This window comes from Oreochromis niloticus, linkage group LG17, assembly GCF_001858045.2.
Source record: "Oreochromis niloticus isolate F11D_XX linkage group LG17, O_niloticus_UMD_NMBU, whole genome shotgun sequence".
Lineage (NCBI taxonomy): Eukaryota > Metazoa > Chordata > Actinopteri > Cichliformes > Cichlidae > Oreochromis > Oreochromis niloticus.
In genome coordinates, this window is record NC_031981.2 from 38,056,628 (window position 1) to 38,064,697 (window position 8,070).

Consider the following 8,070-nt stretch of genomic DNA (forward strand, 5'->3'; position numbering starts at 1 on the left):
TGGATGTGTAAAGCGCTTTGGGGTCCTTAGGGGCTAGTAAAAGCGCTATACAAATGCAGGCCATTTGCCATTTACCAATGCTCTTAATACTTACCTTGGCAACCAGAAACACTGAGGAATCTTGGAGTTGTTTTTGACCAGGATATATAGTTCGGTACTCATAAATAAATGTAGGTCTGTGAAGAGCAACCTCCCCTGCTCACTGGATCCACTGGAGTTTGCATACTGGCCGAACAGGTCGACAGAGGATGCCGTTTGCACTGCACTTCACCTCTCCCTTTCCTACATGGACAAGAAAGACACCTATGTCAGAATGCTGTTCATAGACTTTAGCTCAGTATTCAACACCATTATCCCACAAAAACTGTTTGACAAACTCAGCCAGTTGGGACTGAGCAACTCTCTTTGCAACTGGACACTAGACTTCCTGTCAGAGAGGCCTCAGTCCGTCCGAATCGGCGACAACATCTCCAGCACCATCAGGCTGAGCACGGGAGCTCGTCAGGGCTGTGTTCTCAGTCCACTGTTGTTCACTCTCCTGACACATGACTGCACCGCCCTACACAGCTCTAACCACATCATCAACTTCGCTGATGACACAATCGTGGTTGGACTCATCAGCAACAACGACGAGTCAGCGTACAGGAATGAGGTTCAGCAGCTGGCGTTCTGGCGCAGCGAGAACAACCTGTCACTGAATGTGGACAAAACCAGGACTCGCTCCACCCACACACCACTCCGCATCCGTGGTTCCACAGTAGAGACTGTTAACAGCATCAAGTTCCTGGGAGTTCATATTTCAGATGACCTCACCTGGACCACCAACACCACCTCCATCACCAAAAAGGCCCAGCAGCGCCTCCACTTCCTGAGACGCCTGAAACAGGCCAACCTCCCTCCTCCCACACTCACCATGTTCTACAGGGGCAGCCTGGTGTAACTGCCCTGTTGTTCCAGGTGAGAGATGGTGGTGCGGAGCGTTGTAACAATGGCGTCTTCAGTTGATCTGTTAGCTCTGTATGTGAACTGGAGCAGGTCGAGTGTGGGTGGCAGGCAGGACATGATGTGACGTCAGACCAGTTACTCGAAGCACTTCATTATGACAGGTGTTAGAGCAACTGGTGGGTAGCCTTTGAGGCTGCTAATGTTGGTCTGTGTAGGCAGTGGGACGATTGTGGCCGACTTTAGGCACGGCAGGATGCAGGACTGGGAAAGTGAAGCGTGAAGATCTTAGTGAAGACCCCCCCCCCCGGTCACCCCATCTGGACCGGCTTACTGGGGTTCGCTGCCCTCAGTGTGCGCCTCACCTCATATTCCTGCACCATGAGGCTTGGGCTGCTGCTGTCTGATGTTTGAGCTGCTGCTGCTGCCTCTGGTCCCTTCACCTCAAAGCGTGCAAAGAAGTGGTTCAGCTTCTCCACAAGCGCCGCGTTGCCCTCACTCATCGTGGTATTGCCTTGTAGCTGGTTAGGTGCTGGACTAAGTTCCTCTTGTGCGCTGCCTTGGCCTCTCTGATACTGTTTTAGATATCAGATCTGGCTGCACTCTACTGCATGCTGTCACCGGATCTGAAGGCAGAGTCACGTTGCCTCAGCAGGACCTGGACCTCTTTAGTCATCCAGGGTTTCTGGTTGGAATACACCCGGAGACATTTGTCCACAGTGACACTGTTGACACAGAAGTTTATATATGAGAGCACTGATGTTGTGTGCTCCTCGAGGTCCAGGTGTTCAAACACAGTCCAGTCTGTGTTTTCAAAACAGTCCTGCAGCTGATGTGATGCACCTTCTGGACAGGTTTTCACAGTCTTTGTGGCTGGGGGGGCTCTGCTCCTGACGGGAGTGTATGCAGGGATCAGCAGCATGGACATGTGGTCTGACAAACTTAGGTGTGGTAGAGTGGTAAGTGTAGCATTTTTGAATGTTGCTGTAGGTTTTATCCATTGTGTTTTCCCCCTTGTTGCACATTTATTATGCTGTTCAAATTTGGGGAATACTGTCCTTAAGTCAGCATGGTTGAAGTCCCCAGCTATGATGTGCACCACATTGAGATAGGAGTTCTACCTTGTGCAGCTCATCCATGGCTGAGTTAGCATTAGCATCGGGTGGTACATACACGGCTTTTACCATGACGGCAGTAAACTCACAATGTATGTAGATGGGTCTGCATTTCACAGTCAAATATTCCAAATCCGGGGAAAAGTGGCTGTCTACAGTCTTTGCCTTTTTGCACCAGCTGTCATTGATGTAGATGCATAAACCCCCTCCTTTGTTCTCACCGGGGTGGCTGTTCCTGTCGTGACGGTGGATGGTGCAGCATGCTAACTCAATAGCTGAGTCCGGAATTGATGGCTGTAGCCGAGTCTCTCTGATTAGTATAATGCTTCTGTCCCGTACACACTTGTTGACTGCAGTCTATAATCTCAGTTCGTTGATTTTGTTGGTTATGGACCTAAGGTTGGAGAGGAAAATACTTGAAGCGGTGGCTTAAATGGTTGTTTCTTTAGCCGTGCTAGGTGGCCTCCCCTGCAGCCATGCTTTTGCCTCCTGGCAAATACTGAATAAACTCAGGCGCATAAGGAAAAATAAATGCACTGTCTTCATTCAAAGAGTCCTGCGTTTGGGTCCTGTATCCGCATACCTGACAGAATGATCCAGCCAAGCATGGATCCAGCGGACTCGGATCCAGTGCAGAAGGCTTCATTGTTGCAAGGGAATCATTTGGATCAGCATGAAGAAGCAGAGCGCTCTTCTCCAGAGCATAATGGAAATAAAAGGTATGCTGCTGGCTCACCCACCCATTCCTCCTCCACCGTCACTGCCGCCGCTCCATGTCACGACAGCTTGCCCGCTTCCTCCATCCCCACCCCGCGCATCACGGGAGCACCATCTTCCCATCCCGGAGAAATTCTCTGGTGACTTAGATAGTTTTAACTCAATGTGCACTGATCTTTCGCCAACAGGATCAAGCGTACACCGCTCACAGCACGAAGATTGCTTGGTGGAGCTGTTAACGGGACCCCCACAACAGTAACAAAGGCGGGACAAAACCATGACCCCCACCCCCACTAGGTGATGGAGCCAATCAAAGGAGCCCAGAAAGATTGATCTAATGTGGTGGCAGAGGCTTTATCAAGACTAATATGATCTATATATCTATCTAGACGGTCTCTATATTGGTTAGAATTAAGATTATTTATTTTTCCAATTTATAAGGACAGTCTTCTTGGCAGTGCATAGGGTGGTTCGTTTCTGTAGTGACATCATCCAAGCTGCCTAACAAGCACACTAGAAGGGAGGTTGGAATTTTACATTTCAGACACTTTGATAAGTCTTCAAATATCCAGCACCAAAACCTCTAAACAGGTGGACAGAACCAAAGAGCGTGGATGTAGGTGTCTGGTGTAGTGCCTTGACAGTATGATCAATTGTTGGAAGACGTAAAGCCCATCTGGAACATCCGATGACCTGTATAGTGCACTGTATGCAGTATTTTGTATTGTATTAATTGTATACTGGGATTTCTAATCAATAAAGGTATTAAAGCATACCTGAGACCAGAAGTTTTGGTCTAAGCTGACTGATAAATCCGCTTCCCATTTTGTAATGGGAAGTGATATTGATTGATCTCTTTTAGAGACTGTCCTGTATATTTTAGACAGTAATTTGGGGGTTCTAAGATTAAGAAATTGTACCACACTTGGTGGTGTTTGTAACTCAGCTTGACTGGGTTTGAATTTCTTTTTTATTATGGATTTAATTTTTTAATATTCAAAAATTCTTTTCTTGTTGATCCCATATAGTATAACTAGTCCATCAAACGGAATAAAGTATGTTCCTTCTAATATATGTTCCAAGTATTTAATTCCTCTACAACTCCAATCTGTGAAGTTAATCTTATCATTGTTTTGTAATATGTCAGGGTTGTTCCAGATAGGTGTACGTTTGCATGAGATTAATGAAGACTCCGTCAATTTTAGAAACTCCCACCATGCTGTCAGAGAAGAGCTGATGTTGATGGTTTTAAAGCATTCATGTCATTTGATGTTTGAGCTGATAAATGGTAGGTCTGAAATCTCTAGATTATTGCATAGTGCCTGTTCTACATCTAGCCAGGGCTCATCTAAGTGGGTGTGTTTAAACCATCCTGAGATGAACTGAAGCCTGTTGGCTAAGAAGTAGTGTTGAAGGGTAGGCAGATGTCCTTTGTCCTTGGTCCTTTGTAGCGTTTTTAAGCTGATACGCGGTGGTTTATCTTTCCAAAGGGATTTGGAAATATACGAATCAGAGATGTAAACCAGGCTGGTGATGGTTTACTCTGTATCATTGAAAATAAATAATTCAATCTTGGCAAGACCATCATTTTTATTGAGGGGACCCTTCCCGTGAGTGATATGGGTAGAGATTTCCATCCAGCCAGATCGTCTTCTACTTTCTTTAAAAGTGGGACGTGGTTTAATATAGTTAAATCTGCAAGCTTAGGAGAGACATTAATACCCAAATATTTAATATTTCCAGATTGCAGTGGTGTAGAAGAAGAATTATGGAAGGAGCAATTAATCAGAAGAACCAGTTTATTGAATAATCTGAAACTCTTGAAAAAGAGTTTATTAATGCAATTACCCCAGAGAGATTGGTTTGTGAGTTTTGAAGAAAAAGCAATACATCATCTGCATAAAAACTGATTTCATGTTCTACATTTTTGCAACTTATGCCCTTAATTACTATAGCCTGTGTAATTACTGCTGCTAGTGGTTCAATAAAAATTGCAAACTGTCACGGTCCTGGGTCAGTGACCCAGTGTTTTGAGTTTTGCATTATTATTGAACTTTGATTTTGTCAGTATTTATCATTTCTAGTCTTTTGGTTTCAATGTTAGCGTTCTTAGTCAGGGCTCTAGACTAACGTTTTGCCACGGTTGCACCAGTGCGCCTAACTTTAAAAAGTTAGGTGCACCGGCACAAAAGTTAGGCGTACTCAAATTTTTCTACCGCATCACTTAACACCGCAGTTTTACATGTGCACTTTTTTGGGGGGGAAGTTGCAGTCCATACAGACAATATTCATTTCTAAATTATTAACTAACAATCTTGTGCTTAAAGTGCTTTGGCACTCTTTGGCAATATTGTAGATAATGTTAAACTTAATCATCACATTGGCTCCTCTGACGACCTGTTTGCTGCTGCCTGCTGCTGAAGGCAGTGGGGAGAGGGGACACTTGGGCAGTGCATTTATTGCAGCATATAATGTGTTTTCTGGATACACTGCTGCTTTTTCAGCATTCAAAGATTGATGGCACCGTGTCAGAGCTGGCTATGAATTTCAGACGGATCAGGCCTTAACTTAACAAAAAAGTTATCAATAGTTCTTTTCATCTTTTCTTATTACCCACAGCTACATCCACTTCTGTCGGGCCTAGGCTGCTGTTAAGGTCCATTTTTGAGGACGAGAGAGGTGGTGGAGATCGGAATAACACACTGACCCAGTCAGTTGGAGTCTACGAATGATTTTTAATGAAGCACACGCAGCGTGTGGAGACCTGTACCCAGACAGCATCCAGATCTCATCTCCAAAACGTCAGAACACAGTTTTTATGCATCGGGGTATTAGAACGCCCCCTCTTGCGTCAGATAAACACAATACATGCATACGTCAACTCAAAACCACAATAACTTTTAACACAGTTTAAAAAGAACATTGTCGGCAGGTGCATCCGGTCACCATCCTGCCCGGGCTTATCTGTCTAGAACATCAGGCACACGTTCTGCACAAACTGTCACTCATGCAGACACAATTTTGCAGTCGCAAGCAAAACATGATTAAACTCTTACCTATATAAATGAGTCTATCTAATATGTGTGTGTGTATGTGGGTGTATGTGTGTGTCAGCTTCTGCTGCCCTTTGTTTCACCTCTCAGCTCCCCAGCTAGACCTTGTAACCTTTCCATTAGACAGAAGGCCAGCATGTACACAACTGAAACTATGTGTGTGTTTCAGGCTCATCCTTACATGTAATAACCTAATTGGAACTATATATGTAATATGTTGAGTAAATGTTTTAATCAAGAACCTCTACTAAAAGCTTAATCCAAAGATATAGATACATAAAAGATACTGAAGATTCATAACCTACTCAAAATACTTGCACTCAGACTCTGCTTTCGGTTTCACTTCCTGCCCTGCACACTCTGCAAACCTGCAGTTTCCTGTGAAGACTTTTAGGCCCAGATTATATTCAGAGGTGAGCCTTTCAAATAATGCAATGTAATCTGCCTATAAACATTTTAAGATTATAGATTCAACTCAACAGTTTAAAGTGGTTCTTACTGGACCTGTAATAAAGACTAATATGATACCAATATGTTTGAACATCTGAATGCAATATCCATAGTGTTATTGATAGAATGGTAATGATGATTATAAAAAATAGCAGCAAATAATAGCAGCAAAATATCCTCCTACTCCTCACACTGCTCACTAGGGCTGTGTATCATCACTGATTTCTATAATCCATTCGATTCCGGTTCTCAAAGTCCTGATTCGATTCAATTTAGCCTCAGACAGTCAGAAATATTATAATTCTGATCATTTATCAGTATTGATTAGAGATGGCACGATACCACTTTTTTATGTCCGATACCGATACCGATATCATAAATTTGGATATCTGCCGATACCGATATGAATCCGATATAGTGTGTTTTTTAATCAATAAAACTGTTTTTTTAATATCTTGCTGCATTTTGTATAAGTTCATACTCCAGTTTAAATAAACAACAACACTAAAGCTATTCTGTTATACCTGTATGTAAAAAATACACTGGACCCAAAATATTTCATAGTTCAGCAACACTGATCAATCTAATAAACTTAAACCTGCTCCATCCTCCCTATTCTGGTATTTTAAAGAGTACTTAGCAGAAGTAACCTAACCCTATCCCTCGGAAAGAAAATAAAGTATGATCAATCAATCAATCAATCAATCAATCAAATATTAAGCAACCTAACTAATAGGGTTTCAAACTCCCAGCAAAAAAAAATAGGGAACCACCCCCCACCCTCCACCTCATGATGCTTAATCGATGTAATCAACTTTAATTTGATGCAGGGTGAAAAAAAACATGCACAGAAATAAATTATTTTTCAAGAATAATTAAATAGATTCAACATCTTTCTTCAACAGAATTGCAGAATTCACAGATGGTTCCTTCCCAAAGGAAAAAGTACTATAGCTTACTAGGGTATATTAGACTTAACAGTTACTATATACAGTAATGGACTTCTATACATTTTACATCAGATTAATACTTTGGGTGTAAGATTCAGATAATTATTTATTAAAAGCGAGACATTTTAAATGAGAATAAGAAAGAAAAGTATGTCTTTGTGCCCCCTTTTCCCTGTTCATGCCCTATCGGCCCCCCTGGCTAAACTTTGCTAGATCCGCCCCTGCACAGTTACCAGCCGTCAGCTGCGTAGAAAAGGATCCTGGTGTAGAAAGTAATATTAAATACATTCTAACAACAGCTTATCAAGCTTAAACGTGCTGCTGTTGTTCAGCCGCTGGTTTCCTCTTTCTGGTGCAAAGTGGGCCAAAAACAAAGAAGAGAGACGGACTCACGACAGAAAAGCAGATCAGCTGATCATTGATCAGTTTCACGATTGAAGTAGCAGCAGGAGAGGGAGAGAGAGAGAGAGGCAGTCGCTCCATATATCGGTTGTTAAGCTTAACATGGGAACGCTTTACAAACATTCAGAGATGAACTTACACACTTGCTTTACTTCTCTCTGGGATAACTTCCTCGGAGATGAAATGCTGGTTTGCTAGCGAGGCTACAAATACACACAGCCGCTCTATCACGTGAGCACACTGCTCCGACGTGCTACGATTATGAGCCGAGTTACACCGTGTCACAAGTTTTGTGAGGTGCTTTTTTGATATATAATGGATCGGATTATATTTTTTATTTTTCTCCGATATCCGATCCAGTAATTCAGGTCAGTATCGGACCGATACCGATACGTAATATCGGATCGGTCCATCTCTAGTATTGATACACATGAGACTTCA